The sequence below is a fragment of the Struthio camelus genome, chromosome 10 (assembly GCF_040807025.1).
Source record: "Struthio camelus isolate bStrCam1 chromosome 10, bStrCam1.hap1, whole genome shotgun sequence".
NCBI classification, from domain to species: Eukaryota; Metazoa; Chordata; class Aves; order Struthioniformes; family Struthionidae; genus Struthio; species Struthio camelus.
Window position 1 is genome coordinate 24,694,010 of NC_090951.1, and position 19,931 is coordinate 24,713,940.

The 19,931-nt window shown below is 59.4% G+C and overlaps 5 non-coding genes across 5 annotated transcripts; 4 read left to right on the forward strand and 1 right to left on the reverse strand.

Annotated features, from left to right (window-relative positions):
• The first annotated feature begins 426 nt into the window (after positions 1 to 426).
• TRNAN-GUU (transfer RNA asparagine (anticodon GUU)) lies at positions 427 to 500 on the forward strand. Its single transcript has one exon. It is a non-coding gene; the product is annotated as a tRNA-Asn (tRNA).
• A 1,220-nt stretch (positions 501 to 1,720) lies between these two features.
• TRNAH-GUG (transfer RNA histidin (anticodon GUG)) lies at positions 1,721 to 1,792 on the forward strand. Its single transcript has one exon. It is a non-coding gene; the product is annotated as a tRNA-His (tRNA).
• Positions 1,793 to 16,466: 14,674 nt separating this feature from the next.
• Positions 16,467 to 16,538, reverse strand: TRNAE-CUC (transfer RNA glutamic acid (anticodon CUC)). Its single transcript has one exon. It is a non-coding gene; the product is annotated as a tRNA-Glu (tRNA).
• A 1,211-nt stretch (positions 16,539 to 17,749) lies between these two features.
• On the forward strand, positions 17,750 to 17,823 carry TRNAN-GUU (transfer RNA asparagine (anticodon GUU)). Its single transcript has one exon. It is a non-coding gene; the product is annotated as a tRNA-Asn (tRNA).
• A 1,260-nt stretch (positions 17,824 to 19,083) lies between these two features.
• TRNAH-GUG (transfer RNA histidin (anticodon GUG)) lies at positions 19,084 to 19,155 on the forward strand. Its single transcript has one exon. It is a non-coding gene; the product is annotated as a tRNA-His (tRNA).
• The last annotated feature ends 776 nt before the right edge of the window (positions 19,156 to 19,931 follow it).

A 19,931-nucleotide genomic window follows, 5' to 3' on the forward strand; every position in this document is an offset into this window, starting at 1 on the left:
GGACCCCAGGTGCTCAGGGCCCATCCAGGAGAGGAGCCTCCAGCTGCTGGCACCACTGCTACACCTTGCTCTGGGCAGGGGTGGCCAGAGGGAGCGGAGCAAATCCCTTGCCCTGAGTCCACCTCAGCCAGGTCAGCAGTGCTGTGTGCGTGGCTACTGTCCTGCCTCCAGCACCAGGAGCAGAGCAGGCGGGCGGGCACGGGAGAGAGCTGCACCCACCAGCTCTCTCTTGACGCACAGCGTGTGGGAAAGCGATGCTGGAAGAGACTGAGAAAAGGCCTCTCCTCAAGCCGCCTCCACCGCGTGGTGCGTGCACGTGCCCTCCAAGGACATGGCCCAAGATCAGGGGCATTGCCAGTCCCTCAGCACCGAGGTGTGTCATGGCACAGACGGGCGCATCACTGAGACAGCCCTTGGTCGGGGGGGGTCTCTGTGGCGCAATGGGCGAGCGCGCTCGGCTGTTAACCGAGAGGCTGGTGGTTCGAGCCCACCCAGGGACGGCCTCCTTTTGGCGGCACACGTGGGCTTGCCGGCAGGGACCCGCTGCCGTGGAAAGTCCCTGAGCAGAAAATCACAGCTGGGCACAAATCACAGCAGCCTGAGACAACAAAGCCCGACAGCACGGGCTTCAAACCCACCTCTCCAAGAAACCGGAGCCAAAATCCAGCTCCTTGCACCACTCACCTATACCCACCAGACTGCAACACTCCTGTCCTGGTGCATGGGTTGGGCTGGGGGAAGTCTGGATTGCCTCTCGCCAGGGGACCGATGCCCCTTCCGGCTGTCCTTGCAGCACAGTGCGAAGCGTGAGCACGCTCTTGCTGCAGGTGGCAGCCAGCAGTGGGAGCGGGCTGCTTTCCGAGGGCAGGCAAGCAGGCTGCGAGGGACATAGCAAGGCCAGTGAGGCAGGGACCTCCCTGGCAGGGCACAGGCCCTCAGCACCCGAGCAAGAAGGGAGAGCTGGTTGAGTGTCAGGAACGAGGGCCAGGCACAGAGCAGTGGTTGCCAGCCAAGTCCAAAGTGCTGAGACGGGTCTGAGGCCAAGCTCTGGAGCCCGGTCAGCCAGGGAAGGGCAGGGTCAGCGAGGTGCATGGCGGCCAGGGCCGGGCATGGCTGCAACGTAGCTCAGGCGAGGAGCAGCTCCCTTCTGCTGAGCCACCTCCGCCACCCAGCGCAGCACTCCTACAGCTGCGACCTCTCGCCAGGACCTCTCCCAGCAGCAGGAGCAGAGCAAGTGGGGAAAGGACCGTCGCTCTTTGTGGAGGTGCGCCCACAGGCTCACACTGCACCCCAGGGTGCGTGGTGGAAGGGACACTTGAGCAGAAAGAGCCAGGGCTGGGCACGGAGCAGTTCGTATCCCCTGTGCTATGCACCTGCCTTCCCCCCTACACCACCCTCTGTCCAGCTGGCTACGCGGGGCCGCTCTTTGCAGAGTTGTCCTTTCCTCATCGCCAGCCCCTGGACATGCCCCGTAACTTCCTTCAGTCCAGTTCTTTGCCATCCCCAAGAACTGAGACTTCTGAAAAGGTGAATCTAGAGAGTGAGGGCTTGCGCTGTTCGGGTGCTGCTCTGCAAGGACACAGACTCGCATTTTCTGACTTCTCCCTGCTAGCCTGCCGTCACCTGACAGCTCTGGCTGCTCCGCAGGAGGGCAGAAGGCAGGAGGCAGGAGGGAAGGCAATCCCTCCCTTTCCGAGGAGGAAAGGCAATCACATGGGCAGCTGTGATCGTATAGTGGTTAGTACTCTGCGTTGTGGCCGCAGCAACCTCGGTTCGAATCCGAGTCACAGCAATGGTTTTGCAAAGCCCGCCGGGTGAAAAGGAGAGTTGGAAAAGACACGGGAGGCACCTGCAAGGGTGGGCCAACGGGTTTGTTTCCAAAGATGCCATGGCCTAGGAAGCTCTTCTGTGCTCTCTGTTCCAAACATTCAGTGGGCTCGTGCCTAAAATGATTTCCTGGTTTCTAGTGATCGTGCAGTGTCTTCTGCTGGGGGGCTGCCGTGACAGCTACCCCTGCTTCTGGGAAAGCAGTCAAGCTTCTCCGTTCTCCAGGCCAAGCTTGAGAACTGAGAGACTCTGCCTGGAAAGTGCCCAGCTTTTCACCTTTCCTTTCCCTTGCCCTTGCTCTCCGTGTTGCAGTCAGGGCACTCTCAGCTCCACACACAAACTGCCCTGCAGCCCCAGCCCACCCGCAACTGCCATCCCACGCCATAGAGACCCCCAACACAAGTAGCTCTTCCCTGGGAGAAAGAAGTCGCTTTTTTTTTTTCTTCAGGGGGAGTGTATGACTTTTCTGAGGTTATGCCACCTTGCTGGAAGTCTTAAGTCCTGTTCCGGCCAAGCTGTAAGCTGGCTGTGGGAAAGAAACCCTCCCTGGAAAGGCAGAGCTGCCTTTCTCCCTTGCCTGCTGCAGAGTGAGAGGCGCTGTGAGGCAGCAGCTTTTGCCTGCAGCTCCACCGCAGTGCTCGCGTGTAGAGAGCCAGGAGTGCTTCCTCCTGGCCTGGCTGCAGGGGGAAAGGCTGGCTAGGAAGGCTCTGCCACAGTGAGGCTGGGCAGCTGGTGCTGGGAGAGTGTCCGCCTGGAGGGCAAATGCTGAAGAGCAAAGGAAAATGTTAGCATCTGCGCCCTGAGTGGGGTCTGGATCCTCTGCGGAAGAGAAGGGAGGAGAGCCCAGCTCTGCCTCCGGGGCCCCAAACCGAGTGCTATGCGGGCAGAGCCCAGGTCAAGCCTGGAACGGCCCCAAGCGCTTCTGGTGTTCCAAGGTGTCTGTATTGGCAGGTCCCAGGATGTCTGGCTTGAGACAGATGTCACTGCTAGGAAGCTGCACCGCCCAAGGGAAGAGGAGGCACTGCATGATCAAAAGCCCATGCTCCAGGTGAGGCTTGAACGCACACCCTCAGCATCCCTCCGCTTAGCACTGCTGTATAAGTACTGCGCGCTGGCCCATTGCGCCACTGGAGCACGCTTGGAGAGGCGGACTGGAGCCCACGAGCAACCATTGTTGCCTGCGATCACCATGGCTCTTCAGCATTAACCGGGCACCTCAAGTGCTTTCCTCTTTGTCTCGTCCAGCAAGGAGCAGCCATTGCGTGCCAGGCTTGCAACATTCACCAGGGCACGGAGTGCCAGGGCAAAGTGCCCCTCGGCAGGGTTTAGCTGGCTAGAGGCAGGAAAAGGGAGGCCACAGGCGACCCAGGGCTGGGACAGTGCGGTCGCTGCTGTGGCAGCCCTGTGAGGCCATTGAGTGCATCAGAAAGCCCACTGTAGTGAAGACAGCCGGGGGAGGGGGCGAGGGGAGGCAGAAGAAGGACACCCGACTGCCACAGGGACTGTGAGTAAGGGCAGACCCAGAGCAGCCAAAGCCATGCTGGGCCAATGGGAGTGGAGGCTGGAGAGGGGCTAAGGCAGCCAAGAAGGACACGGAGAGCAGCAGCAGGGAACACTGGTCCCAAACCACATCTCGTGGGGGAGCCAACGGGCTTCTGGCTTTGCGCTCTGCTCCCGAGGGCATCTGGGCTCTGGCCTAACCCCTGCCTGGCTGTCAGAGTCCAGTAGTCTCTGCAGCAGCATCTTGTAGCTATTCCACACAGGGAGGGTCAAGAGGGACCTCGCGGAGCTCTCAGAGCGAGACGAGACAGAAGGGTCACCGCACCAGAAAAGCCAGCGGGCAGTCCCCCAAAGCAGCAGAACGTCGCCCTTCCAACTCCCCACTGAAAACCAGTTCTTCTCTTTTAAACTGACAAGCACTTTTCTGGAAATCAGGGTCAGCACCACTTCACGAGTTGCATGGCCAGGGAAAGCTGCCAACTAAGCGCACAGGCAGGGCAAAACAGTACTGGCTGAGTACTCAGCTTCTGGACCTCCTTGGCAATTTGTTGGTCCCTGCAGCAGCAAGGCGGTCCAAAGCCTTTGCCTCTTTACTACGCCGAATGTCTGCCAGTGAAGCAGGTGCTTAGTAAGAGGCAGCACTTGCAGGGAGAGTGCAGTGTTTGGAGCATCAGGCGTTACTGGGACAAGGAAGACGACCGAAGAAGAGGCTTCTCCCAGCAACAGACCGAAAGGACACGGCCATCACCCGCTCCTCTGGGAGGATCCACAAAGCCCCTTCCTGTGTTTGATGAAGGGCAGGGAGATGCTGTGTTCCCGGGTCAGAGGAGGCGCATGGACAGGCTTCAAGGAGCCCAGGATTTGAAAAAGGCTGACAGGGCAGTCAAGCAGCTGTGAGCTGCCTGTAGTTTACAAGAAGCTACTAGGTGCTGCTTTGAAAACCTAATTCAAGAAAGCGCTAAAAAAACCAACCGCAGCCATGCGGCAAGAGAGGAGGAAGGTCTAAATGAGGCACGTCCACCTCCAGGCAGCAGGCAGGAGGTGGGTGGTGGGGACACCGTGCGCCCACCAGGACATGAGCACAGCCCTGGGGGGGCCGCCACAAGGAGCAGCCAAGGGCCGACGGAGGCCCAGGGACAAACATGGCCCATCCCAGGTTTGCCTGGCTGGAGAGCACTGCAGCTGCAGAGAAAAGCCAGGCATCTGCACTCCCAGGTTGCCGCACCGCTCTACCCCACAGCAGCTCCTCCTCTGCCCTTAGCCTTTCCCCATACAATCCGGAGAAGGGCTCCAGCTCCTATAGCACCCCTGGGGCTGTGGGCCCATCAGGTGTACGTGTGTCCTGGCCACCATGCTGTGTGAGGGGTGTGTCCACTGTGCAGTGTCTCTGTGCGTGTGGAGAGCGTGAGCATGTGTGCGGATGCGTGTGCAGTGTCAGGGATGTGTTGGGCTGGTGCATGTGCACTCTGGCAGTGCAGTCCTGGCTGTGCGTGAGGGTCTTGGGGAGTGAGAGGTGTGAGCTCTGAGCGTGTCCTAGGGAGGGTAATGAAGGAAGAAAGGGGCGCGTGTGTGTGCGCGCGCGCTGTCCTTAGAATGAGTGAGGCAGTGGTTTGCTTGCACACCCGCTCTGTGGCACGCGTGTCTCTATGCTGCGGTCTGTGTACGGGCGTTATTCTGTTACGGCGCTACAAAAACTGTGGAGGAGCACATGGGGGGTTTAACAGCTCTTCTGTTCATCTGTCCTGCAGCACTGTCCTTTGTGAGGCACAGGCTGGTTACTCCAGCCGTGAACAAGTACACGCCACTTTTTTTTTCCTTTGGCCCTTGTAGGTGGATTTTATCATCCCCTTTGCTAAGAGCTCCATGGCCGCAATGGAGACAACGCTGACAGCAGCCGAGGGAGCTCCCACGCTGACAGGCCTCCACTTGGCCCTGGAGCTGCAGTGCCTTGGGATTGGTCGCTCTTCAGGCCCAGGCAGGCTTCTGCAGCTAGCAAGATGGCTCAGGACCACGCTTCCAGACTTTCCAGCAATGTTCACATGTCTTCTGCGCAGCCAGCAAGTCCTGGTATCTCTCCCTTTGATCCCGCAGAGCCATCTGCTGCCCAGTGCTAGGGCATTAAAAAGGAACCGTTTGGTTTTAGGCACAGGGAGAAGGGCACGGAAACGCTGCAGGCCTAGGGCAGGGCGGTTCTTCTGGGGTCTGCTTCTGCTGGCATCTCTATGCTTTCTGGAACGGGACAGGGGCCCTAGTGTCCAAGGCAAGGACATGACAAGGTGCCACGTGCCGGTAATCAGCCTGCGGAGGAGTCAGGCGGGGATGGGACTTTGCACCAAGCCGGCCTCGATCCCCACAGGGCAAGGTGTCCGGGTGTGGAGCCTTGGGGAGACAAGGATGGAGCGTGCGGTTTGAAAAGGGAGAGCCAAAACGCTGGAGGAATCCTTTCATCGTCGGCAGCCACAACTTTCTGGTCCCACAGGGAAAGCCCACCGCTGAGTGCCCAACCCCTGCCCCTGGGCTGGAAGGGTGCCTGCTCCCAGGCCACAGCCTGCAAAGCCTGTTGCTCTCCCACGAGGGGTGCCAGGGAAAGACCGGACCCCCTTCCCCTCCCCTCCCCTTGGGTGCTCCTGGGTGTGGAGGGAAGGCCAGTGCAGGGGAAGGGGAAACAGCACCCCCAGCTGGAGAAATTTACCAGAGGAAGTGCTTCTCTTGGGAATTCCGCTGCCGATTCAGCTCTACCCTCTGCTTCCACTCTTCCCGACGCGCTTGGTAAGTCTCCAAGAGTTGCAGGGTGTGGCTTGCTCGTACAGAAAGCTGCCTGCAAGAGCAGGGAAAGTTCCCTCTCCCCTTCTGGCTGAGGCCCTCCTGCCTCTCCCCTCGACCAGCCCCTGCACGCACGCTCCCGCTGGTGGTACCCACAGCCTTCAAGTGGCAATGCAGCTTGGGGCTGCCTGGCACCAGGGTCCAGCCCAGGTCATTGCCATGCCAGGAGAAATCAGGGGACGCCATACCCAGCCCCATGGCTCCCAAGATGGGCTTCCTCACACCTCGGACAGGTGCTGCCACTCCAGTTTTCCAGGCCGGGGCTGGGCCTGGCGCGCACTTACTCTTTGCGCAGCCGCGGCAGCCTCTCTGGCTTCCTCTTCTTCTCCTCAGCTCGGGGCAGGAAGGCAGCAGCGCTCTCCTCTTTCCCAAGCCACGGCACTGGTGAGTGTGGCTGAACCTCGGGCAGCGTTTCCTGATGCCGCCAAGCCTGCATTGGGGCCAGAGGACAAATTTGAGGCTACTTCTGACCTCCCTCAGGCGCTCTCACCTCTCAGCCCTGGAGAAGCCAGCAACTGCGGGGCCTGTGCGTCCTCCCGCACACTTGCTCTGCTCTGGCCTCAGAAACCCCCATGCCAAGCACTGCCGCAGGCAGGGACCCTGGCCGGGATTCACCACCGTTGCTTGCTGGCTCCATTCTCTCTTGCTGACATCGCTCGTGACAGGGTGAATGAGGGCAAGGAATGACCATTTTTCAGCGCTGCAACCGTGAAATCAAACGCTCCCGTGGGGTTCCACCAGTCAGACCCCAGCACGGAACCACTGAACGGGGTCGGTTGGAGGGGACCTCTGGAGAACTCTCGTCCAAGGCCCCGCTCCAAGCGGGGCCAGTTAGAGCAGGCTGCCCGGGCTGTGTCCACCTGAGGGTTGAATAACTCCAAGGGTAGAAGTCCCACAGCCTCTCTGGGCCCTGTTCCAAACTTTGACCACCCTCATGGTGGAAACGCGCCTCCCAACAGCTAGCCGGAATCTGCCTTTTTGCAACTCTACGTCTTGTGCCTCTCACCCTGTCACTGTGCGCCTCTGAGAAGAGCTGGCTAAGTTACCTCTAGCCTTTCCCCCGGGTAGCTGCAGACAGCAAGGCGATGGACCCTTGAGCCTTCTCTTCTATGGGCTGAACAAACACAGTCCTCTCCACCTCTCCCTTGGACACCAGGTTCTCCAGCCCGCTGGCCAGCTTGGGAGCCTCCGCTGGATTTGCTCCAGCATTCCAGAGCCTCTCTTGCATGGTCGAGCCCCACCCTGGACCTAGGGCTGGCTCCAGGTGAGGTCTCCCAAGGGCTGAAGAGAGAGGACTCGTGGCGTCCTTCACTCGGCTGGCTACACTCTTGCAAGCACAGCCCCGCCTGTGGTTGGCCTTCTTCCCCGCAAGTTCAAGGGAGGGGGCGACCCAGCCATGCCCCCACCACAGCACATTGCTGCTCCTCCCCTTTGGCTTTTTGCAGCAGCTTCTCCCTGCCAGGCATGGGCAGGCAAGCTTGAAAGACCATGGCCACCTGGCCTGCTCTTTGGGGGGCAGCAGTACCACTCGGACTTGGAGACCTCCACGGCTCCGCTCCTCGGCTTACCTGTTCTGCCCTGTTTGGCTGCCTGCAAACAGGAATTGCAGTCCGAGGTCTGGCTTGACGAGGTTCTTGCTGCTTGCTGTCCTCGTCCACCTGAGAGGAGCTCTCCCGAACTGTTTGCAGCAGGCTGAAAACACACAAGCCGGGTGAGGTTATCGGAGTCCCGGATGAGACCGTTCTCCATCTTGTGCTCACAAGCAGCGGCGTGCCAGCCTCTGCAGCACAAGACAGTGCTGCTGGAGCATTTGGTGTATTTGAGCCCTTGTGATCCCGTCAAGAGTGAGGGAAGAACGCCTCCAGCTGTAGCACTCACATGAGGCCCTACAGGCCCTAAGGAAAGCTCTGGATGCCCAGGTGTGGGCCCTCTCTGGATGGCACGAGGAGAAAACCAGTGCCATTTGCCACGCCCGGAGCCTGCAGAGCCCGCTAGCCGCCTCCTGCTAGGGGCACTAAAGGCCGTGAGGTGGTCAAAAAGACTCTGTTTTGGGGTGAAATGGGAAAAGGGGAGGCTTCTAGTGAATTGAATCCAACCTAAAAACCAGGGAAAACGGACACCGCTCTCTGTTGGTGGGGGAGGATGGTCTGACTTTCACGTTCCTCTGGGAAGTGCTCTCATCTACGCTGCAACCAAATGAGGTCCCTTGAAATGTCGAAGTCCCTTGAAATGTCTAGCAAAGCAGAACAGCTTTGCTGCAACTTCTCAGCTGCTGCAACACCTCTTGCATCGACATCGGTCGTTGTGACACGAGTTGACAACCTTTCAGAGTTCATACCGACGGCGTGTGCGACGGAAACAACTCCTTCCCAGAATGCCAAAAGCACACGGTCACCGGCATGCTTTGCTCCAAGAGCCTCACCTGGCAGCTGGCTTGTTTGCCCGGGTTTTCCATTCTTTCCCTCCCTTTGAGCTGGCCCCAGATAGCGTGGGCGGAGAAAGCCTTTCTCGAGAAAGGAGGCGCTCAGCAGGAGGACTCCCTGGAAGTAGGAAGGGCGGAGACTCTTCAGCAAGCATCTCTGTGAGCGTTTGAACAAGAAGGACAGGCAGCTGTGCTCCAGCTTTGGATCAAAGAGCCCGATTGCCTTGGAGCTCTGCTCCCGAGCAGGTCTTAGGCCCTTGCTGACACAGAATCCTGTCCAGCTCTTCACTTCTGCAGGGCACCCTTCTGCCCTGGAGTACTGTGGCTGTTCTCCTGCTTTCTCTAGCCCATAGGCTTAAAAAGCGGGGCTTGGCTGGGAGGTGCTGGTGACCTCATGGTACCCTCTCCTTTGGGGCGGCTGCGGGCTGGAGGGCATAGTGCCACACGAGAAGGGGAACAGATTCCTGCACATCTATAAGGCGCTCACATGCACAGACTTGCTCTTCTGGCACATCCAGCCCAAAGACATGCTTAGGGAGATGCACAGCACAAGGCCTGCAATTACCAGCCTCCACAAGGAAGCCACATTTTGGCACAGCTTCGCAGCCTGTTGCCACTCATCTCCACGTGGTCTTCCTCCCCACTTTCCAGCGCGCTGCTTCCCTGGGAAAGGTAGACCCCCTCCGCCACTGGCAGCTCAAGGCAGGATTTTGATCCCGCGCAGAGCGCGGAGGGATCTTCCTAAATTCCTAAATGCCGCTGCACAGACAGACTCCTGCAACTAAGGAGCAGCTTGCAAGACACACCAGGGCATGGAGTCCCAGGGCCAAGTGCCCCTCAGCAGTGGCAGCTGCTGCAGTTGGTGCTGCAGGACTGCCCGGAGAGCCCCTTCCAGGAGGAGTCCCCTGAGATCTGCTGTGATGAGTAAACAGAGGCACAAGAGAAGCAGCCTACTCCGCCGGGCATCGCCTTTTCAGCTTGGCTCCAGCCCCGTGCTGCGGAGGCCAAAAGGAAAACAAACACACCTCTCTCACCAGTCAGCTGTGACATTACCTTTTCCCTCAGTCTGCTTGTTACGCGCTCTGTCCTTTGCCTCCCGGCCTTTGGCGGCCTTCCGAGACCCTCTGGAGGAAGAGGCTGGTCTCACAGGCGACATCTCAGTCTCCGTCCTGGAAACAAGAAAGGCACCAGAGAGAAGCTTGACACCAGAGGCTCGCAGAAACCTGCGACAGGCTTGCCGTCAATCTAGGAAGACCAAGTCATGCAAAGACTTGTTGGCCACCCTTCAGATGTCACACTGACAGAGTGTACGGAAGAAGCAACCCCTTCAAAGAACTCCAGGAGCACAAGGGCACCCTCAGCCCTTTTCTCCAAGAGCCTCACCTGGCCGACGACTTGCTTCCTTTGCTCTTCCGCCCCTTCTGCTTTTTACGGCCGGCGCCAGATAACGCGGGTGGCACAGGCCTTTCTTGAGAGAGGAGGCACGCAACGGGAGCACTCCCTGGAAGTAGGAAAGGAGAAGGCTCTTCAGCAAGCGTCTTTGTGAGCACTTGGGACAGGCAGATGTGCTCCAGCATCGGATCAAACAGGCTGATCCCCTTGGAGCCACACTCTCCAAGAGGTCTTGCTCCCTAGGACGTCCTTGGCACATGCTAGCAGCCTGTTGACAGTCATCTCCAGGCAATCTTTCATTCACGTGCCCGGGATCCGTCAGAGAGGTAGACCCCCCCTCCCTTCCCCTCCAGCATAGACACCTCGCCGCCAAACATCCTAAAGTGCTAAAGTGAAAGAGGAGCTTGCGCTATCCACCAGGGCGCAGCGCCCCGGGGCAAAACTGCCCTTCAGCGGCACCAGCTGCATTTGTTGCTGTTGGGCCACCCTGAGACCTCCTGCCATCCAGAGTCACTTGAGATTTGCTGCGAGGGGTAGAGGCACAAAGAGGCAGTCTACTCTCCCAGGCACCGCATCTTGACCAGGGCTCCAACCACCTACTGCTGAGGACAAAGGGAACACACGCATGAACACACGCACGCATGCACACTCCCTTCTCTCTCACAAGTCAGCTGTGACATGACCTGTTCTGTCCATCTGCCCTTCTTCTTCAGTGCACTTCAGGGATCCCTGGGAGGGAGATTCCGCCTCTTGTTTTTCAGCCGGAAGCGTCAAATCAAATCTGGAAAGGAGAAGACGCCAGGCTGCAGAAAAGGCACCACGCTCCCTTTGCCGCTCGCATTCACAGTCCGTTGCCAGAGAGCTTTGAGAAGGCCTGCCAAGGCCATAGCTTTCCAAAGCAGAGTACGCAACATCCTTGAGAACTCTCATTCTGAGGAACCGGAGAGGCACAGGCCAGACCTCCGCGGCGTGTGCGCACACGAGAGGCCCCACCAGTCTGGGCCAGGGCTTCCCTATCCTAACGCGGAGAAAGTGTACTCCAGGCCTCCTTGCTGCCCCTGGAGACCATCTCGCCTCCCCTCCTCCTATTCACCAAGCAGGAGCTGAGACCTACTCCACAAACGTACTGTGGCAACACGAAGACACTGCCGGGACCCATGCGAAAAGCCACACTTCCTCTTCCTGAAACCACCAGGGGTCTCGTCCCTGGGGCCTGAAACAGAGACAGAGGTACGTGAGAGCGTTCCGGCGACATGACTGCCTTGCTCCTAAAGGCAGCAAATCTTTCTTGTGCTCAGGGCAGATGCTGCCACCGGGACACCCTGAAACAAAGTTTCCTCTCCAAATGCTAGCCCTCAACTAGGAAAGCAGAAGATGCACAGCTCAGAGCTGAGAATGAGGGACCTCACTGCCGGGTGTTTCGCAAGGGCAAGAGTCAAGACAGTCAACGAGGACGCTCCTTCTCTGTTAGTGGAGAAGTCAGGCACAGGAGAAGGCATTCGATTAGCCAGGGTCTCTGCGGGCCGGGTTTTGCCGGTTGGCTTGCTATGAGCCCTCCTGGAAAGAGAACACCTGGCTCGGACCTGGTGTTAGCTCACAGGCTCTCCAAGGATTTGGGTGGTTGCATCCATAGCATGGAAGAGGAGCGAGAGAGACCCAGCCCTTGCTTTGCCTTTGCCCAGTGGGTAAGAACCGGGAGCGCCACACGAGAGAGCTGGGGAAGGGCATTGGGCTGGGATGAGGAGACAGGCTGGGACAGGGTGACCATCCCAAGCAGAGCGTGAATGCAGGCCTGGGGCAGAAAAGAGCCGTTCATGGCAGTGGGACGCCAGGGACACTAGGAAGGGCTGGTCAGTGCAGACGGCCCAGCACTCAACCATGGCTTTCTGCGAGGGGAAGCGCCACAGATACCTGCCTGCGTCGTAGACTCTTTCCCCAGAAACTGCCTACTTTTGAGCCCGTAAAAGCCTCGCCATTATCATTTCTAGCACAGAGAGTGGGATGCTGGGCCAGCCAGAGCCTTGGCCTAACGCGGGGCAGCTCGTCCTACGTTCGCCTCTGTCGCCCAGACCACTGTGTACGAGAGACGGACGCTAGAGAGAGTTGGCGTGGCTGGAGACCGTGGCTGCCTCGCTGGCCGGGAAGGTCCTGGCAGGCCAACAGAGATCAGTTCAGTCGTCCTTTGACAGGTGTCCAGAAGAAGTAGGCGTAGCACGGGGAAGTGCTCGACTTACCCCGAGCAGAGCTTCTAGCAGCTTTCCAGTGCCATCCACGGTGAGGAGGAAGTCATCGTAAAATCTCATGGTCACTTCCTGGTCTCGTACGGAGAGAATGCCAATGGCCTTGAAGACAAAGTCCACGGCCTGTCTTTTTGAGATGGCCCGAAAGAACGCCATCACGGTCTCCTGTATGCAGCACTGCACCGTTGTAAAAGGCATGTGGGCACACACGGATAGATCCTCGTACCTCAGAGGGACGATTCTTACGTCACCTAGACAGCAGCAAAGGAGGAACAAAGGCACCTCTGCAGCAGGGCAGCGGGCTCCAATCACAAGGTGACAACACTTTCTGGCAAGACAGCGCTGCCTCAGAGCAGGCTCTTGAATCCTCTGCTACAGCGCCTAGGAGCAGTTTATGGAGTCCCTTCCGGGAAGAGTCAGAGCAGCCTGCAAACTGAGGTGCTCAGGGGGCAGCAGTGATTTTGCCAGTGCAGGAATAAAAAAGGGAAACTAACCATTTGGTAGGACCACGTTACCGGAGGGCAGGACAAGTAGGGCAGACGGGTGCAGGTCCCATGAGAAAGTGCGCGGTGCCAGGCCATTGTGACTGTGCCCGCAGCCAGTGCCCTCTGGCTAAGCCTATGCCATGTCAGTAGACGCAAGGAAGAAGCAAAGTGCAAGGACGGCACAGCAGCCCACAGGGTTCTTCTACCCCCCACCCCGACCCCCACCCCCACCCCCACCGCCTCGTAGTCAGCAAATGTCTCCGCTTTTGGGGCCAGCGTCCTATCCCTCCCACGCACCCGGCTGAAGGCATATTACCAGGAAAGGACACCCAGGGAGCCTTTCTGAGCAGTTGCTCCTGGCTGGCCTCTGCAGCATGAACAAGCTGAAGTTGTTCTCAGGCCAGCCGGAGGCATTCAGTCATGTCTTCAGAGCAGTTTGCATGCGCCTCAAGCTCGGCGCAAGGGCAGGCAAAGGTTTTAACGTGTCTTCTTACCAGGAACATCTTCTTGAGCGCACCTGGCCTGGTATTCCTTGGCAACAACCTCCGATATACAGAACATGGGTCTCCGAACAATCGAAAGCTCACCGTTCACGGAGCACTCGTAGTGTTTAAGGACATAGAATATCCCCACTCCTAATACCTTGACACCCTGAGAGCAGCAGCGGGAGAGAAGGAACAAGCATAAGCAGCCTGGAGACGAAAAACGGACCGAGGGCTTGCCCGAGCGTGGGGATGCTGCCCTGGGCCCTGCCCACCCCTAGCATGCAAAGGGCAAGATGGGGCACTAGGGAAAGCACACACTCCAGACCTTTCTTTCCTCTTGCTCCTCTGCTCGCCCCCCAAATCTCTTTGGGAAAGCAACAGCAGAGCCAACATTCCTCCCCTACCTACACTCGGAGGGGTTTCCAACGGCAGGGACCAACCCTGGAACAGGGGCCAGGCTTTGGTTTTTCCATGCTGGCACTGGAGAAGGGAGAAGGCCCAGAAAGTGCCCAGCACTCTCTTCTGCTTTATCGGGACTTCCGTTGTTACCGCCGGTGCCAGAGAAGCTGCTCTGTGGCACATTTGTCCGGGACAGTGTCCTGCGGGGGTGCTCTTTCTCTTTTCAGGGGAGGGAAGCAACGGCACGCCGTGGCACAGGGGTGTCAGGACAAGGCAAACCGTCAGCGTTTCAGGAGGGGAGGACCGAGCCACAAGACCCACCTTGTTCTCTGCCAAGTGCTCTAGAATGTATTCAGAGACGCTGTCCCAAATGGTAACAATCTCTGGAAAGCAAGGGAAAAATCCAAGTCAGCAAGCGCACAACCATTCAGCACCCTGCTCACCAAGGAGGTGACCGGTGCAGGTGAGACGAAACATACCGCCACCCCAATTCCGAACACGCAAGGCGCTCCACGTGGCGGGAGCTGCAGAGCTGAGCTGCGAGGACACCTCTGCCCACTTCTAAGCGAGGCTCCTGTCCTTTCAGGTGGGCATGCCTGAAAGGCATACCCGCCCGCTAGGGAAACGGGGACTAGCTTTCCACGCCAGTGAGAGGACGGTGCCGTGCCCACAGGAGTCGCCCAGGCTCAGGGCAGCCCCAGGTGTCTCCCCTGCAGGAGTCCCGGCTGCCAAACTCACCGCTGGGCCACCAAGGGACGTGCAGACTGGTCTCTCGTGGCACCCACTAGCCCTGTCCAGCCCTGCCCCACAGAGCCCAGCCTTTCCATAGCTCTTCTCCTAGCTGATATGCTCTACAGCAGTCAGGAAATACCTCCTGCAAGCCTTACCGCAGCGGCTGAGATTCCTGAGCGTTGGGAACACGTCTGGCCACAGGTTCTCCATCTTTGCGCCCCCTCACGCTCAATGAGGCCCTGTAGCAGGAGGGGGAGGAGGAAACTTCTCCTCCTCCTCCTTTGCACTTCCCCAGGCAGGCTCCAGCAGTGTTGCGTGGCCTGCCTTCGCCCTCTCGTTGCGCTGCAAAGCAGCTCCTCCAGAGAAGAGCGGTGGCGAGAGCAGCACCCGAAAGCTGGGCTTGCCCAGGCCTCGCAGGGAAGTGCAGGGAGGGGCCCCGTGGCGGGAGGGGAGCTGTGGCTGTGATGCGGCATGTCCCACTGTGACCCCCGCCCGCGTCACCAAGAGGCTGCCAGGCCTCCCGCGACACCCTCCCCCAGACCCTGCCAGGCTTTGCCCACCTCAGCCAAGGGCAGCTGCGCTGGCTGTTTTGGGGTGCTGCCCCCACCCCACGCCGTGGCGCAGCGAGAGCCATGGCGGGGGCGGGGAGGGGGAGCTCACCAGTGTGGTGGCCCCAGATGGGGACGCTGCGCTGCCATTGCTGGCCGCAGGGGCTGTGCTGAGCTCTGCCCTGAAGGAAGGAAGGAAGGGATAAAGGAAGGAAGGAATAAAGAGGAGCCTCGGCAAAGCAAGGGCTGGTGCTGGCTAGGTATACCACAGCCTCTCTGGGTTCTGGAGTCTGGAGTCTGCCTGGGCTCTGGAGTCTGGCTCCGTCTTCTTTACTCCCCCCATCACGTATTTAGACACACTGACAAGAGCCCCTCTGGGCCTTTGCGTCTCCCGCCTAAACAATCCCAGCTCTCTCAGCCTCTGCTCGTGTGACGGATGCTTCAATCCCTCAAGCCTCTCGGAGGCCTTTTGCTGGACTCGCTCCAGCACGGCCATGTCTTTCTTGTACTGGGCCCAGCGCTTGTGGTACAGGTCTCTCGCTGGCACCTGCTGGACGGCTGCTTGACCTTCCCTCATCACGACTCTAGGTGGAACTAGAGCTCCAAGCGCCCTGTGCTCAGGAATGGCTGACAGAGCTCGCTGGAGCCTGTTAGAGCTTGCGAGAGGTCACAGCCTCCTTTGGCTCAAACTGCTGCACCTGTGTGCTGCCTCGGTGAGCTGTGCTCTCAGCAACGGCTACTTCCTTTCCCCGGGCACTGTCCAAGAGTCCGCCAGGACCGTCTCCAAACCGTGCCAAAGGCCGTGCGAATGCAAAATCGGGTCTGGGAGCGTTAAGCGCCACCCCTTGTGCACCAACATCTCGCTGCACTGAGGAACACCTGTGCCATGGCTGAGTGTGGGGGGCAGGTGGGCTTGTTTCCAGGGCTTCTTTCAAAGTGACCGGAGTTGTCCAGGACGTAACAGAACCAAGGGCTGGCTCAGGCTGTGACTATCAGCAGGGCCTAAGCACTGGTTGTTATTGCGAGTCCCCTGTGGCGTAGCAGCAGGACGCGACACCTGGGTGCTGTCAGGGCCCTGAGGGCCTCAGTGGCCCTGACCAGCAATGCTCCACACACCCTGCCCATGGGCCCAGGAGCCCATTTCAGCTCCTCCCTGGGCCTTCTGGCCCCGTCTGCACCAGGAAGCATGGGAAGGGTCTCTCATTGGCATGTGCAGAGCAAAGCTTCACTGCAGAGTCGCCTGCTCCTGCCTCTGTGGGACTGGGTAGTGCAGGGATCTTAGGACTGAAAGACAAGGCAGCTCCTGCGGCAGGTGAGTCACGTCCCGCAGACCCAGAGACCTTTTCTCTGTCACCCAGCGCCTCCCAGGAGCCCTAAGGAAAGGGTATTCTGCAAGGGGATTTGGCAGAAGACAGGGCTGCCCTGGAGCTGGCTGCACAGGCAAGCCCAGGATGGCTGTTGTTGCAACAGAGGAAACGCCCTGTTCCTCGTGCCTGCTCAGAGCTCCTGTGCGTCTGATAGGGTCCCCTTCCTTCCACGCTGCCCCCCAGGTGAAAGGCCTCGCTTGCTGTGGCAATAGGGTTAGCCCTAAGCCTAAGCCTAACCCTAAGCCTTTCCCTGGCTGGGAATCGAACCCAGGCCGCGGCAGTGAGAGTGCCGAATCCTGACCACTAGACCACCAGGGAGGAGAGGCCCAGCCTGCCTGTGCACCCACTGGTGGGCACCAGCCCTGCCCTGCAGGGGACCAACCCCTCCAACCACAGCCCCCCACAGCCGGTCAGGAAGACAAATTGCCGTGGCAGCCCGAGCCTTCCCAGGCAACTCTGCAGGCATTCCTCCTTCTTTCTGAGAACGAGGCCCTCAACCAGAGCCTCTGGGCAGCAGGCACCCTGCAGTGGGAAGGCCCAGGGAGTGCAAGGTGGCGGTCGGCGGGGAGGCTGGTCACCGCTGGACACAGGTTTGCGCCGTGTGCTATTGGCAGCGTGGTTGAGGCAAGGGGGCCCTGGGGGCCCTTTCTGCACAGTCTAATGCCCTTTTGTGCTGCTGAGATGGCCCCGGCTCTAGTCACGACACGCTGCCAGGAGGACACAACCAGTCCAGCTTCATAGCTCCTAACAGCTTGGCAAAATCACCCTCCTGCATTAAATTCAGCTGCAGCTCTCAGAAGTGTGCCTCTGCGGGACAAAACTGCCCGTCTTTCCATGTCAAGCCAAGAGGGCTCACACATTGCTGCGCTCATAGAGCAGCTGGCTCCCTGGGAGGGGAGTCTGTCCTCTGCCAGGGTCAGTCGATGCCCACGCAGAGAGGAAACCACCGTGTGCCTCACTCAAATGCCTGCTCTGAAGCAACCCCTGCGCCAAGCTCTTCTTATTCCGGAAGTCTCTGAGAAACGGTCCGGAGGGCGCTGACAGGGTCCGATGGTGCTGGGGCTCACAGGAAGCCTAGACACCACTCAGCACCTATGGGCAGTGGACCCCAGGTGCTCAGGGCCCATCCAGGAGAGGAGCCTCCAGCTGCTGGCACCACTGCTACACCTTGCTCTGGGCAGGGGTGGCCAGAGGGAGCGGAGCAAATCCCTTGCCCTGAGTCCACCTCAGCCAGGTCAGCAGTGCTGTGTGCGTGGCTACTGTCCTGCCTCCAGCACCAGGAGCAGAGCAGGCGGGCGGGCACGGGAGAGAGCTGCACCCACCAGCTCTCTCTTGACGCACAGCGTGTGGGAAAGCGATGCTGGAAGAGACTGAGAAAAGGCCTCTCCTCAAGCCGCCTCCACCGCGTGGTGCGTGCACGTGCCCTCCAAGGACATGGCCCAAGATCAGGGGCATTGCCAGTCCCTCAGCACCGAGGTGTGTCATGGCACAGACGGGCGCATCACTGAGACAGCCCTTGGTCGGGGGGGGTCTCTGTGGCGCAATGGGCGAGCGCGCTCGGCTGTTAACCGAGAGGCTGGTGGTTCGAGCCCACCCAGGGACGGCCTCCTTTTGGCGGCACACGTGGGCTTGCCGGCAGGGACCCGCTGCCGTGGAAAGTCCCTGAGCAGAAAATCACAGCTGGGCACAAATCACAGCAGCCTGAGACAACAAAGCCCGACAGCACGGGCTTCAAACCCACCTCTCCAAGAAACCGGAGCCAAAATCCAGCTCCTTGCACCACTCACCTATACCCACCAGACTGCAACACTCCTGTCCTGGTGCATGGGTTGGGCTGGGGGAAGTCTGGATTGCCTCTCGCCAGGGGACCGATGCCCCTTCCGGCTGTCCTTGCAGCACAGTGCGAAGCGTGAGCACGCTCTTGCTGCAGGTGGCAGCCAGCAGTGGGAGCGGGCTGCTTTCCGAGGGCAGGCAAGCAGGCTGCGAGGGACATAGCAAGGCCAGTGAGGCAGGGACCTCCCTGGCAGGGCACAGGCCCTCAGCACCCGAGCAAGAAGGGAGAGCTGGTTGAGTGTCAGGAACGAGGGCCAGGCACAGAGCAGTGGTTGCCAGCCAAGTCCAAAGTGCTGAGACGGGTCTGAGGCCAAGCTCTGGAGCCCGGTCAGCCAGGGAAGGGCAGGGTCAGCGAGGTGCATGGCGGCCAGGGCTGGGCATGGCTGCAACGTAGCTCAGGCGAGGAGCAGCTCCCTTCTGCTGAGCCACCTCCGCCACCCAGCGCAGCACTCCTGCAGATGCAACCTCTCGCCAGGACCTCTCCCAGCAGCAGGAGCAGAGCAAGTGGGGAAAGGACCGTCGCTCTTTGTGGAGGTGCGCCCACAGGCTCACACTGCACCCCAGGGTGCGTGGTGGAGGGGACACTTGAGCAGAAAGAGCCAGGGCTGGGCACGGAGCAGTTCGTATCCCCTGTGCTATGCACCTGCCTTCCCCCCTACACCACCCTCTGTCCAGCTGGCTACGCGGGGCCGCTCTTTGCAGAGTTGTCCTTTCCTCATCGCCAGCCCCTGGACATGCCCCGTAACTTCCTTCAGTCCAGTTCTTTGCCATCCCCAAGAACTGAGACTTCTGAAAAGGTGAATCTAGAGTGTGAGTTTGCCTCCCCTCTCCCAGGGAGGCACATGAGGGCTTGCGGTGTTCGGGTGCTGCTCTGCAAGGACACAGACTCGCATTTTCTGACTTCTCCCTGCTAGCCTGCCGTCACCTGACAGCTCTGGCTGCTCCGCAGGAGGGCAGAAGGCAGGAGGGCAGGAGGCAGGAGGGAAGGCAATCCCTCCCTTTCCAAGGAGGAAAGGCAATCACATGGGCAGCTGTGATCGTATAGTGGTTAGTACTCTGTGTTGTGGCCGCAGCAACCTCGGTTCGAATCCGAGTCACAGCAATGGTTTTGCAAAGCCCGCCGGGTGAAAAGGAGAGTTGGAAAAGACACGGGAGGCACCTGCAAGGGTGGGCCAACGGGTTTGTTTCCAAAGATGCCATGGCCTAGGAAGCTCTTCTGTGCTCTCTGTTCCAAACATTCAGTGGGCTCGTGCCTAAAATGATTTCCTGGTTTCTAGTGATCGTGCAGTGTCTTCTGCTGGGGGGCTGCCGTGACAGCTACCCCTGCTTCTGGGAAAGCAGTCAAGCTTCTCCATTCTCCAGGCCAAGCTTGAGAACTGAGAGAGTCTGCCTGGAAAGTGCCCAGCTTTTCACCTTTCCTTTCCCTTGCCCTTGCTCTCCGTGTTGCAGTCAGGGCACTCTCAGCTCCACACACAAACTGCCCTGCAGCCCCAGCCCACCCGCAACTGCCATCCCACGCCATAGAGACCCCCAACACAAGTAGCTCTTCCCTGGGAGAAAGAAGTCGCTTTTTTTTTTTCTTCAGGGGGAGTGTGTGACTTTTCTGAGGTTATGCCACCTTGCTGGAAGTCTTAAGTCCTGTTCCGGCCAAGCTGTAAGCTGGCTGTGGGAAAGAAACCCTCCCTGGAAAGGCAGAGCTGCCTTTCTCCCTTGCCTGCTGCAGAGTGAGAGGCGCTGTGAGGCAGCAGCTTTTGCCTGCAGCTCCACCGCAGTGCTCGCGTGTAGAGAGCCAGGAGTGCTTCCTCCTGGCCTGGCTGCAGGGGGAAAGGCTGGCTAGGAAGGCTCTGCCACAGTGAGGCTGGGCAGCTGGTGCTGGGA